A 15,513-nucleotide genomic window follows, 5' to 3' on the forward strand; every position below is an offset into this window, starting at 1 on the left:
TAATAACGTTAACACTATGCAACCATTAACTACTTCATGTAAATATAAAGTCACTCCACCAAAACAAAATTGAAAATATGTTTTGTTATACTTTAATAGGAAAACATTTGCCTTTGTAAAAAAACTTCTCAATTTCTATTGACATAATAGTATAACTACACGGCAAAAAATCTATGTTTTTTATTTTAAACAGAAATAGGTTGACCCCTTTACTTCCTAATGGTACAATCCTCTTCCCACTGCCTCCTTATTTTCTTCTGAGGACTGGGAAGCATCAAAAAATGAAAAGTAAAACTAATGCAAGCAATTTAAAAATTTAATCAATTTAAAAAAATTAATAAAATAATTTAATTTTTTTTTCTATATTTTTTTAGCTATAATTATTTTTATTTATAAGCTTTATACATTGGTTAGATCATATTTAATATAAATATTTTTTAAATGTAAGTTATTAAATCTATTATCTTAAACAAATTAACTTAATTAAAGCATGAAAGTTAAATAATATTTTTTATAAAATTAATTCATAATCAATTAAAGTTATTGTGCATAACTGCATGGTTTTATATTTTATTTATCTAAAAAAACAAGTATAATGTTTAAATAGATTATATACTTATAATAACATAATTTCTAAGATTTATAAAATAATAGCATCCATAGCTGAACGGTTAAAGCACCCAACTCATAATTGGAGAATTCGCAGGTTCAACTCCTGTTGGATGCATTAATAAAATAAAATATATATACATATGTAAATTTTTAAATTTCTAGTTCAATTTAACTATAAAATAAGCTTAATAAAAAAAAAAGTTTATAGACTAAAAAAATATTTTATTACAATTAATTAAATATTAATTAAAAAAAATAAATTAAATAAAAAATTTAATATTATTTAAAACTATTTTTAAAGGAGACACAATAATTATGGATGAAATAAAATACCCGGTACTTACAGAAAAAACAATTCGGTTATTAGAAAAAAACCAATATACTTTTGATGTTAATAAAAAATCAACTAAACCACAAATAAAAAAATGGATTGAAAATTTTTTTAATGTTAAAGTAAAAGCAATAAATAGCCATATACCACCTGAAAAAAAAAAAAGAATAGGTCCAATTATAGGACATTCAGTACGCTATAAACGAATGATTATTACACTTAAAACTGGTTATTCTATTCCACTCTTTTCAAACAAATAAATTTTTTTAATTTTTATCTACTTTATTTATGACTATCCGTTTATACAAAGCCTATACTCCAGGTACACGAAATCGTTCTGTATTAGGTTTTAAAGAACTAGTTAAAACTAATCCACAAAAAAAACTGACTTTTTGGCAACATAATAAACAAGGTCGTAATAATCGAGGAGTTATTACTAGCCGATTTCGAGGAGGAGGTCACAAACGTTTATATCGTCAAATTGATTTTCGACGAAATAAAAAAAATATATCTGGAAAAATTACAACCATCGAATACGATCCTAATCGAACTGCAAACATATGTCTTGTACATTATGAAGATGGAGAAAAAAGATATATTTTACATCCTCGAGGATTAAAAGTTGGAGATACAATTATTTCTAGTAATGAAGCTCCTATATTAATAGGAAATGCTTTACCTTTGAGTGCGGTTTGAATTATTTATTTACGTAATTGGAAAATATCCAACTAGATTTTACAGAAAAATCTATAAATCTATCACTTATAAATAATAATAAATTATTCTAGTAAACCTTAAAAGGAAACTAAAAAGGAACAATAGCTGGTGATATAATTTTTTCTGAAATATGTACAATATTATAGTAAAAAATTTAAAGATACGATAATATGGAGAAATCTTATTTTGACTTAAGTTTAGTAAATATTAGCAACCCTTGTTTTAAATATTATTTAATAAAAAAGAAAAACAAGTTAATCATATTCAAATTGATGGTCAAAGGCAATTTTGAAACTGGAAAATGATTTTTATCAATAAAAAAAGCCTCCTAAGTTATTAGTAAACAAAAAATGTTAACGTAAATTTATAAAATCATTCATTCTAACGTTATACAAAAAAGTACGTTAGATGACGAAAAAACTAGGATGTAACTAATAAAAAAATAATTTAAATACTAATTAAATTAAAAATATACATCTAGAAAGCTGTATGCCTTGAGAAAGGCTTGTCCAGTTTGGGAAGAGACCTTTTTTTTTAATGTAAATAAAAAAAGTCTACTTCAACCAATATGCCTTTAGGCACTGCAATACATAATATAGAAATAACACCAGGGAAAGGCGGACAGCTAGTAAAAAGTGCAGGAGCTGTAGCTAAACTTATTGCAAAAGAAGGCCAATTAGCTACATTACGGTTACCTTCGGGTGAAGTTCGTTTAGTATCCCAAAATTCTTTAGCTACAATTGGACAAATTGGAAATGTTGATGCTAATAATAAAACAATAGGTAAAGCCGGAGCAAAGCGATGGTTAGGAAAACGTCCTAGAGTAAGAGGTGTAGTTATGAACCCTATTGATCACCCTCATGGAGGTGGTGAAGGTCGAGCCCCTATTGGAAGAGAAAAACCATTAACTCCTTGGGGTCGTACTGCACTTGGAAAACGAACCCGCAAAATAAAAAAATATAGTAATCCTTTAATTTTACGTCGACGTAAAAATGGATAATTTAATAAAAAGAAAATAAAAAAAAAAATATATATATATAAAAACAGAAGGTAGTTAGCAATGACACGTTCACTCAAAAAAGGCCCTTTTGTAGCTGACCATTTATTAAAAAAAATTGAAGACCTTAATTTAAAAAAAGAAAAAAAAATTATAATAACTTGGTCTCGAGCATCTACTATTGTACCCACAATGATTGGTCATACTATTGCAGTTTATAATGGACAAGAACATTTACCTATTTATATAACAGATCGTATGATAGGTCACAAACTAGGAGAATTTGCACCTACACGAAATTTTCGAGGACATACAAAAAGTGATAAAAAATCTCGTCGTTAACTAGGAGGTAAGGCTCGATGAAATCTGACAAATCAAATTTAGAAGTACGAGCTTTGGCTAAACATATACGTATGTCTGCTCATAAAGCGCGCAGAGTAGTTAATCAAATTCGCGGTCGTTCGTATGAACAAGCACTTATGATATTAGAATTTATGCCATATCGAGCATGTTATCCTATATTACAATTAGTTTCTTCAGCAGCAGCAAATGCAAATCACAATTTAAATCTAAATAGAGCGAATTTAATTATAAGTGAAGCAAAAGTAGATGAAGGCCCTGTTTTAAAAAGATTTCAACCTAGAGCTCAAGGACGGGGATATCCTATACATAAACCTACTTGTCATATAACAATTACCGTAAAAAACAAAAATTAATAAAAAATAGATTATGCTAATATCATTTAAAAAGGAAAAAAAGCATGGGACAAAAAATTAACCCACTTGGTTTTCGACTTGGTGTCACTCAGAATCATCATTCTTATTGGTTTGCGCAACCAAAAAATTATTCTAAACTTCTTCAAGAAGATCAAAAAATGCGTAATTGTATTGAGAATTATGTATATAAAAATATAAGAAATTCTTCAAATTATGGAGGAATTGCCCGTATTGAAATCAAAAGAAAAACAGATTTAATTCAAGTTGAAATACATACAGGCTTTCCTGCTTTACTAGTAGAAAATCGTAAACGCGGTATTGAACAATTAAAAACAGACGTACAAAGTATTTTAACTTCTGGAGACCGTAAACTTCGTATGACTTTAACCGAAGTAACAAAACCATATGGAGAACCAAATATTCTTGCAGAATATATTGCTTTGCAATTAGAAAGTCGAGTTGCTTTTAGAAGAACTATGAAAAAAGCTATTGAATTAGCAAAAAAAACAAATATTAAAGGTATTAAAATCCAAATTGCAGGTCGTCTTAACGGAGCTGAAATTGCTCGGGTAGAATGGGCTAGAGAAGGAAGAGTGCCTTTACAAACTCTTCGAGCTAAAATTGATTATTGTTATTACCCAGCTCAAACAATTTATGGAGTATTGGGAATAAAAATTTGGATATTTCAAGATGAAAAGTAGTTTACTTTAATTTTTTATATTTAAAGATTAAATTTCTTTTTTGTTTTTATTATTTTAAATATTTATTTAATATTTTATTAATAATTTAAAAAATTGTTATGCTTAGTGTACGACTCGTTAAAATCAATGTTTTGTAAATTATTCTAAAAAACTTGATAAATTCTAGTTAAACTAGAAATTAATTTTTTACTTCTTATTGAAATAATTCGGTAAATGAATTAATAAATAATAAAATTATTCATTTAAAAACTTTTTTCATAAAATAATTTATGAAGTAAAAAAGAATTTATAATTAAAAAACTCAATAATATATTATTATTAAAATCGTATGGTTAAATTTAATTAAAAAAAAAAAAAGCAGTGTAATAACACATAATAAAATAATTTCTTTTAAAATAAAAAAAAAAAATAAATTATATTTAAATTTTAATAAGAAAAGTTTTACATCAAAAAAGACTAAGAAATTTGATGAAAAATAATAAAAAAACTTCACTGTATAAAAAAACCTAAACGTATAGTTAGAAGTAATAAAAACGATGTAATCTATAATTAAATAAAAATGAAAAATAATTAAGAAAAATATTTAATTAGTAGATAGGATGGCAAAAAAAAGAAAATTTAAAAGAAAAAAAAAAATACTTTTAAATAAATTAATATTTGCCTGTGAAATTTATAATAAAATTTTATTTTTATATTCAATTTTATTGTTATATAAAAAAAAATAACTAATATAAATTAAATAAAATAATAATTAAAATAAATTTATTCACAAGAAGCCGGATGAAAAAAAAATTTCATGTCCGATTTTGAAATAGAGGCGATAATATAATAAAAACGTCGACTATAACCCTAAAAGAACAAAATTTCGTAAACAACATAGAGGAAGGATGAAAGGAATAGCTACTCGAGGTAATTCTATTGCTTTTGGTAAATTTGCTCTTCAAGCACTTGAACCATCTTGGATTACATCAAGACAAATAGAAGCCGGACGACGAGCAATTACACGTTATGCACGTCGTGGTGGAAAATTATGGATACGTATATTTCCAGATAAGCCTATTACTATGCGACCTGCTGAAACACGTATGGGTTCAGGAAAAGGTTCACCAGAATATTGGGTATCTGTTGTTAAGCCAGGTAGAATATTATATGAAATAAGCGGAGTACCTGAAAGTGTTGCTAGAGCAGCTATGAGAATTGCAGCTTATAAAATGCCTATTCGTACTCAATTTATTACTGCTATTACATCTGTATAAAAAAATAAAGAAAATTAAATATAACTACTTTTTATATATAACGTTAAATAAAAAAAAACACAATAATTATACAAATATTGAAAATTAGTAATATTTTATTTATTAAATATATCCCCCCTTAAAATTTTTTACTTTTTTTTAAGGGGCTAAAATAAAAAAAAAAATGATTCAACCTCAAACTTATTTAAATGTAGCTGATAATAGTGGAGCGCGCAAATTAATGTGTATACAAATTTTAGGCGCAAGTAATCGTAAATATGCACATATTGGTGATATTATTATTGCCGTAGTTAAAGAAGCAATACCAAATATGCCATTAAAAAAATCAGAAGTAGTTCGAGCAGTTGTTGTACGAACTTGTAAAGAACTTAAACGTAAAAACGGAACTATTATACAATTTGATGATAATGCTGCAGTTATTATTAATCAAGAAGGAAATCCTAAAGGAACTCGAGTTTTTGGCCCTGTTGCACGAGAATTACGTGAATCTAATTTTACTAAAATAGTTTCGTTAGCACCTGAAGTATTATAAAAAAAGGTATATTAAACTTTAGTATTGTCTTAGTATTTAATTAATTTAACTAAAAAAAATAAAATTATATATATATGTTTATTTGTATATTCAATATTTATGTTTTTTAATTATTTTATCTTTTAAAATAAATTTATTTTTTTTTTATTTTAGATGTATGCCAATGGTTCTTTAGTATGCAACAATACCTCCAATTATTTGAGGCAAACACCATCAAAGAAATTATGTATACAACTAACTATTTAAAAGATACAAAAGTCATTTGATGGTGGCATCAAGCTCAAAGCTATAGAATTCAAGGTGGATTTTGTAAGTGAGAGGAGTTTGAAACGAATCTTAAGAGTCAATTTTGGCCCATCAATGCAGAGAAGTTTGCATGCGATTAGTTGATTGATCTTACATAATTCAAGTCAATGCAAGAATATGTATCCTTATTCAAGTTCTTATGTTTTTAAATTGATAATATTTTAGAGAAAAAAATCATGGATTGATCTATATAAAGATTGAAACTTGTAATCCAATAAGATGTGGAATTAAAAGTTATATAAATATTTGAAGAGAAAATTAGGATTGTAAAGAAGATCAATGCTATAGATTTCAAAAACTATAGAGCACGACCTATAGCACAGAGTCTTATGCCACTATTCAATATTATGGCACAATGTGAGTCCAAATTTTACCACTCAATGAAATTGAAGCCACACAAGTTGAAGAAGTGGAATAGAAGGACTCTCAATGGTGTAATTCCTAAATTAATTTAAATCTTAGTATTTGTAGTACAATTAACTTTAAACCTTTCAAACAATGATTATTAATATTAATAAAAAATAATTTAATGAAATTACTATGGGCTTCAAGGCTATTTGCATGATCTCCATTTAAATCTCAATAGTTTGTTCAAGATCATTTATATGGTCCTTAATTACTAATTTTTATGTGATTATAAAAGTATAATTAATTAGAATTAATAAATAATTAATTGATTAAACTTATAAATTACTATCTCTTAAATAATTAAGAATTTAAATAATTAATCAAATTATTACCATTAATCCATAGTAAGAATAAAAAACCTTAAAGATTTAGTTAAAAATAAAAATAAAAAGTTAAAATCAAAAATAAAAAAAGATTAAAGATTAAAAGTTAAAAATCAAAATCTAAAATTTGAAATATGAAAGTTAAAAATTAATATAAAGATAAAAGTAAAAGTGGGACTAAAGAGATAAAAGCAAAGGTACTTTGATAACTGCAAAGAGTTGAAGGCAACAAATCCTTTCCACTCCAAAATTTTCCAAACACTATGATTAGCTCAAAATTAAATGATTCTTTGAATTATTTCAAAGTTAACTTGAAGACACTTCTACTTCAATATATTTAAATTCAATCTAATACCTAACCACGAGAAATGCTTCTTCAAAATTGAGTGGTTAAGATTGCCAGAGCAAGCAACTTCTCTCTACTTGAAAATTAATAAAAAATTTCATTCGTCTTCAAATTCAGTAAAATTTATGCCATTAAAAGCTTAGCTTAAAGATGCACTTATTTCTAAAATTTCACAATGATCCAATTTGAAATCACTGAGAAATGCCTTTTGAAAGGTGGATAATTTAAACTGCCAAGGTAGCCGACCCCCACGTACTCAAAATTCTACCAAAATTTTGGCCTCACTCCAAATCAAATAACCCTTACCTTGTTAGAAACAAATGACTGATTGAGGGAAGTCTGAGGTTCTTGAACCCTTGGAATATTTGGAAGGTCGAAGGAGCTATCTACTACAATGACCTATGTCTTAAAATTCAATGACTATCATTCACTACTCAAGATCCATGAATACACAACCACAAAGTTGACAATGAGATTAAAAATCAAAAGTAAAATTAAGTTCAAATTTTAGGGCCAAAATTTGGTATGGCTTTGCCCTTCACCAAAAGAGGAGAAAGAGAGGGCTTAGAAAACTAAGCCACTCTTATACAATTGAATGGTAGCTTGTAGAAGGGCGGCCACATCTCCACCCTTGATCTCTAAGATCCCTAATGTAGATCTATGGCCTTCATTTATCTAAGAGCCAATTTCGTTACTGAAGCTGATGGCTCTTTTAAGTGGTCAAAAAAGAACTTCTTGGTAAATCTAACTTCACCATTGTCTTCAAAACACTTTTTTATGCTAAGATCTACTATTGTCACAGACATACATATAATTACCTATATGAATAGATAAAAGTATGTAAAAATAGGTTAATTGTGTAATATCTTCTAGGGAAGCTTCTTAGAAGCTTCATAGACACTGCTTTGACTTTATAGGAGTCTATAGTTGACTTTTAGGTTAGAAACTTGGTCAACAAGTTAGCCATGTGCCACGCATGTTGGAAGCTTAAAGAACAAGCTAACTACGTGGTCCATCCATAGAAAACTTGCCTTGCAAGCAAAGGCATGTGGCCTAGAAAGTCAACATATATTGGAGGTCTTATAGAACATCGCCACGTGGCTTCTAGTTAGATAGTATGTATAGAGGCAAGAGTGAAGCCCTCTTCACTCTTGTCAACTCCTTTCTTGCTTCTAGTCTAGTTTCAAGGGTCTCTAGTTTTCTTGTATTTTGGCAATAGCCATTCCAGTTTCTTTCTTAATATACATATTTCTATTTTGTCCTATTTCTTTTTGAGAAAAGTCTCACTTACTCTTTAGCTTTCATCGAGTTCTTGTCCCTGACAGATTGACAAGAGTACACTTACAATATCAGAGCTTTGTCTTTTCTTGATTAAGAGTGGATTACCCCTTTTTCTTGATAAGACATAAGCGCATTAGAAGTTGCGGATTACCCTCTTTTAAACTGATATTGTTCTTAGTATTTTCTTTGTTATCAATTCCTCTCTTCTATTTGTTTTGAGCGTTGTTAGACATCTTCTCTTTTCTAAGTGCTACTATGGCAGAGCTTGTTGAAATGAAGAGTGCAATGGCACAGATGCAAGAACAATTGAGGGAGTTAATGCTTGCGATGCATCAACTCAATTTACCACCACAAGGAGCAACAAGAATGGTAGGAAGTGAAGATATAGAGATGATTGGGGCTGCTTCAACATCTGCACCAAACCATGTCCCTTCTCCCAGAATGGAACACCCTTCGAGTGTTAGAGAACCGAGAGTTGCCTTGCCCGAGAAGTTTGATGGTACCAGATCCAAGTTTCGAGGATTCATCAATCAGGTCCAACTAGTGATTGAACTTCAACCCCAGAGCTATCCAACTCCAGGGTCACAAGTAAGATTCATTGGTACACTTCTTTCAAGTTCAGCATTGTCATGGTTTTCATCTTTTCTTGAACGACGAGATCCAATATTGGATAATCTGGAGGCTTTTTTGGCGGAGTTTCGATCCATGTTTGGAGAACATGATGCAATTCGTGTTGCAACCAACAAGATCCGTATTTTGCGACAAGGCAATCGATCAGTAACATTATATGCTTCGCAATTTCGACAACTTGCAACTGATATCAAGTGGGATGATGCCGCACTTGTGAGTCAATTTCTCTACGGATTACAATATGAGGTAAAGAAATTGATGCTTAATTTACCTGATCCTCAAACATTGAGTCAAGCAATTGACTTTGCTGTGAAGTGCGACAATCGACTTTTTGAATTTCGATCCGAGAGTCGCACAAGTGGGCCTCAACGTTACTACAATTCAATGGCAACACCGACGTCTCCTCAACACATACCTTCAGAAGTAGAGGATATGCAAATTGATGCGGTACGTTTCAAACCTCTTACTGAGCAAGAAAAGTCTCGTCGTCGACAAGAAGGATTGTGCTTATATTGTGGAGAACCTAAGCACACTGCTCAACATTGTCCAAAGAAGCGACGTAACTACAAAATGAGGAGTACGGCTGTCAAAGAAGACAGTATGTCAGAAAACGAGTACGTCCAGCTACAATAGAGACCGTGCGGCTGGAATCTTGTACAACTTCTAATAAAGGTCCTATCCTCTCCTCAAAACCATCTCCTTGTTTTATAATAGATGTGCGTTTAGGACCTAATAATTACAAAGCCTCTGCCTTGGTAGATTCAGGAGCCTCATCTTGTTTTTTAGATGAAGAATTTGCTAGATGTCATAGAATATCATTAATACAAAAAACTAAACCTGTACACGTAGAAGTCATAGATGGTCGTCCGTTGTCTTCTGGAGATGTAACTCACGAAACACTTCCTGTAGATGTAGTAATAAATGGTCATAGTAGTTGCGTAATTTTTAATATAATTAGATCTCCCTCTAATCCAGTAATTTTAGGCTTATCATGGTTAGAAAAGTATAATCCTCGAATAGATTGGATTTCTCGTAAACTTGATTTTCCTCAGAGCATTAGTAACAGTTCTATTAACCAAGTAAAAAACCATGAGTCTAGTATAGTAAAACTCACACCTATAGGTGCAAAAGCATTTATACACGCAGCAAAAGAAGGATCAACTTTTGCTATTTATGCTGCACCTATTTTTGAAAGCGTAAAGACTTCAAGTGGCATTCCAAGTCAATATCAGGATTATCAAGACGTTTTTGAGAAAAAGAATGCAGATATTCTTCCTGAGCATCGCCCATACGATTGTTCAATCGATCTCAAGGAAGGAACTCAGCCACCATTTGGACCAATTTACAGTTTATCGCAAGATGAGTTGGCTGAACTCAAGACATATATTGACGAGAATTTAGCGAAGAATTTCATACGCCATTCAAAATCTCCAGCAGGAGCTCCAATTTTATTCGTAAAGAAAAAAGATGGATCTTTACGAATGTGTGTTGACTATCGAGGACTCAACAAGATCACAATCAAGAACAGGTATCCATTACCTTTGATATCAGGACTCCTTGACCAGTTAAATCAAGCTAAGATCTATACAAAAATAGATCTAAGAGGAGCATATAATCTAGTACGGATCAAAGAAGGAGATGAATGGAAGACTACGTTTCGAACCAGGTACAGGCATTTTGAATATAATGTCATGCCTTTTGGACTCACGAATGCACCAGCTGCTTTTCAACATCTCATGAATGATGTATTTCGTGAATTCTTAGACAATTTTGTCGTCTGCTACCTAGACGATATCCTGATTTATTCTAAGAATGTTGAAGAATATGAAATACATGTTCGTCAAGTATTACAAAAACTCAGAGATGCAGGATTGTACGCCAAGATGGAAAAGTGTGTATTTCACACTACTCAAGTTGACTTTTTAGGATACATCATTTCAAATGATGGTCTTATGATGGATTCTAAGAAAGTCCAAACAATCATGGATTGGAAGATTCCAAAGACTGTGAGAGATGTCCAATGTTTCTTGGGATTTGCCAATTACTATCGGATCTTCATCAAAGACTTCTCACGAGTTGCAGCTCCACTTACACGCTTGACTAGTAAAGATAAATTCCAATGGAATCAAGAAGCGGAAGCAGCATTTGAAGCCTTGAAGACATCGTTTGTCTCTGCACCAGTCTTATATCGTGTTGATTTTTCCAAGGCATTTTTTATGGAAACAGACGCATCGGATTTTGCCTTGGGTGCAGTTTTATCACAAATAGGAACAGATGACAAACTTCATCCGATAGCTTTTCATTCAAGAAAATTCTCAGCAGCCGAGATCAATTATGAGATCCACGATAAAGAACTTCTTGCAATCGTGGATTCTTTTCAAGAATGGCGTCATTATCTAGAAGGTGCTTCTAGTCCAGTCACTGTGTATACAGATCACAAGAACCTCGAGTATTTCATGTCAGCACGCGTGTTGAATCATCGTCAAGCTCGTTGGAGTATGTCTTTGTCAAGATTCGACTTCATTATCACTTATCGGCCAGGAAAACAACAAGGTTTGTCCGATGCCCTGTCTAGACGTTCTTATTTTGCACCAAAAGAAGGAGATGCAGCTTTTGAGCAACAAAGAATGGTCCTCTTGAAACCGGAGCAATTTCATCTCCGAGCAGTGAAATCAACATTGACTGTTGATTCAACTTTTCTCAAGCAAATCCAGTCCAGTATGTCCTCAGACCCTCTTGTTCATGATATCGAGAATAATTCTTCCAAGTCTCATGATTCTTCTAAGTTCGAGTTCAAGAATAATCTATTATATTTTGAAGGACGCCTATATGTTCCAGAAGGAAAAGCACGTTTGCGTGTTCTTCAAGCACGTCATGACTTTCCAGCAGCAGGTCACTTTGGATATAATAAGACTCTGGAACTCATATCAAGAGATTTTTGGTGGCCACAAATGTGGAAGTCAGTCAAAGACTTTGTACAATCATGTGATATTTGTTCAAGATCAAAAATTCCTCGACATCGACCCTACGGACTTCTTCAGCCATTACCTATACCAGAACAACCATGGTCTTCTGTTTCTATGGATTTCATCACAGATCTTCCAAACTCAAGATCTTATGATTCTATATTTGTGATAGTAGATCGTTTCACCAAGATGGCACATTTTATGCCATGTACAAAATCTATCACAGGTGAAGAAACAGCTAAGCTTTTCATTGATAATATCTATCGCTATCATGGATTACCTAAAGATATCATATCGGATAGGGGAACTCAATTTGTGTCGAGATTCTGGAGGACTCTTTTCAAGATTTTAAAAGTGGACATAAAGCTATCTTCAGCTTTCCATCCTCAAACTGATGGACAAACAGAGCACGTAAACCAAGTCTTGGAACAGTATTTAAGGTGTACCATCAACTACCAACAAGATGATTGGACAAACCTTCTGCCATTGGCAGAGTTTGCTTATAATAATACGGTACATTCCTCCACGCAACAAACACCTTTCTTTGCCAATTATGGCTATCATCCACGACTTGATACTTTTGATTTTTCAAAAGTTGATAATCCTGCAGCAGAAGACATGGCAAATCGGTTGTCAGAGTTACATGCAATAATGAAGGCGCAGTTGAAGAAAGCTCAAGAACGACAAAAGATAAATGCAGATGTATATCGTAAAGAGCAACCACAACTCAACGTGGGTGATAAGGTATGGCTACTTCGTCGCAATATCAAGACCACTCGACCTTGTGACAAATTGGACTATCGTAGGCTTGGCCCCTTTTCTGTTTCTGAACAGATCAACCCAGTTGCATATCGGTTACATCTACCGGAGTCAATGAAGATCCATCCTGTATTCCACGTATCTCTTCTTGAACCATATAAGACAGTGGATATACAAGGAAGAAGACAAATGCCACCGCCTCCTATAGAAGTAGATAATAATGAAGAATTTGAGGTGGAAGAGATATTAGACTCAAGGCGGCGCCGAAATAAGCTGGAATATCTTGTTCATTGGTGCGGATATGATATTAGTGAGCGCACATGGGAGCCATCCAGGAATCTAGCAAATGCATCAGCTAAAGTCAAAGTTTTTCATCAACGACATCCATCAAAACCAAGATGAAAACCTCTCTTATAAAAGAGACAAGATTGAGGCAAGATAACATTCAATTTCCTATCCTTGTTTATAACTTCTTTACATTTTGTGACGCTAATTAGATGGAGAGCCAACAACCAGCGGATTCAACTCAAGAACCTTCGTTTGCTGACTTACCGGATGAGACATTGCGATTGTCACAACCTTCAAGACGACGCAACCGAGATGAAGACCCTCAAGAACGACATGTTCTTCCTCGAATAGATGGTGAGATACAACGCGTTTGGTATCACGACCTTGGAAGAGATTCTCGATGTTTGGTGATATTATTGGAGATAGGAACGACTCCTGATGGTGTTTCAAATGTATTATTTGAAGGAAGTTATGAAGGCCTCAACAGTGATCAAATAACAGGGTGGTCTTCTCGCCCTGGAATGGGACAGTATCGATGGCTAAGAGGACCCATCAACTATCTTCGAAGAGAACAAAGATCAGAGTATGTAGCAAATACAATTCGCCGCATATTAGATTTTCTCAATATATAATCACCGCTCCTCGTGGAACTCGTCCCTAGAAGGGGGGGTAATGTCACGGACATACATATAATTACCTATATGAATAGATAAAAGTATGTAAAAGTAGGTTAATTGTGTAATATCTTCTAGAGAAGCTTCTTAGAAGCTTTATAGACACTGCTTTGACTTTATAGGAGTCTATAGTTGACTTTTAGGTTAGAAACTTGGTCAACAAGTTAGCCATGTGCCACGCATGTTGGAAGCTTAAAGAACAAGCTAACTACGTGGTCCATCCATAGAAAACTTGCCTTGCAAGCAAAGGCATGTGGCCTAGAAAGTCAACATATATTGGAGGTCTTATAGAACATCGCCACGTGGCTTCTAGTTAGATAGTATATATAGAGGCAAGAGTGAAGCCCTCTTCACTCTTGTCAACTCCTTTCTTGCTTCTAGTCTAGTTTCAAGGGTCTCTAGTTTTCTTGTATTTTGGCAATAGCCATTCCAGTTTCTTTCTTAATATACATATTTCTATTTTGTCCTATTTCTTTTTGAGAAAAGTCTCACTTACTCTTTAGCTTTCATCGAGTTCTTGTCCCTGACAACTATTCATATGCCTCAATCCATGTTCAATTGCAATTTTTATGAAAGTTTTTACTTACAAGGATCTTGGCAATTCTTGTAAAATTCTTCAAAAAGAGAATTTCATTGCTCCACTTGTATTTTGAAGGAGAGGGTGCTGATCTTATTTTCTTCATTCCACAAGGTGAATTTGGTGCCACTATTGCATTAAAAAGGCTTCCATTAATTATGGCACTATGTTACTTGAATTTATTAAATTTGGAAAAAATCTCAAAACTATCATTGTTAAATTTTAGTAGATTTAAAAAAAATTATAATTCATATGATTTACTCTAAATCATATGAAATGATTGTAGCTAAAGTCATGGGCTTTTACTCAATCTTCATAATAGTGACTAATAATTTCTAAATTATTAAAACTAACTAAGTTGTTATTCTAATTTTTTAACTCGTATCACTTTGGTCCTAATTAAACTAACTCAAGGAATTAGGCTATGATTTATACCATCAAAGGTTGAAATTCTAAAAATTCTATAAAAATAAATTATACCTATATAAATCTTAATCTAACATGTTCAATTATTATAAAATAAAATAAAATAAAAATTTAAATTTTAGAGTATAATTAAGAGCTCACATACAACCAATGTCAATAGAGATTGATATTCTACAAGGACCACTAATACCAAAAAAACAAAAAATATTGGCACAAAAGTAATTGTATTTTTATTGTTAAGAGCCCAGACTATCAAATTGGAGATTGTCTAAAACTTCAAAATTTAGGCAGTAACAAATTAAGGCGGATTCACAAACTTAAAGATCACTAAGATAATAAAGAACTGGAGTAGAAAAAGAAGGCTTCTTAATAAAGGCATTGAAGGCTAGTATTGGGAATAGCTGTTGTCTTTCCATGATAGATGGCATGGTCTTAGACAACTATTAGAAAGATCTACTGATATATCTAATAGGTCAAGTAAGAAGACAATCATATCAAGTGTTTGTAGATTACAGCTCTATAAAAAATTATATCTCAATTAAGATTATCAATTGACTTGAGATTAAAACTAAATTAATCAAAGAGAAGAATATATATTTAATAGATGATTGAGAGAATACATTAAATAAGACATGTGAAAAAAAACCTTGAGGTTGGTTGACATTTA

This window comes from Physcomitrium patens, chromosome 6 (assembly GCF_059467195.1).
Source record: "Physcomitrium patens ecotype Gransden chromosome 6, ASM5946719v1, whole genome shotgun sequence".
Taxonomy (NCBI): domain Eukaryota; kingdom Viridiplantae; phylum Streptophyta; class Bryopsida; order Funariales; family Funariaceae; genus Physcomitrium; species Physcomitrium patens.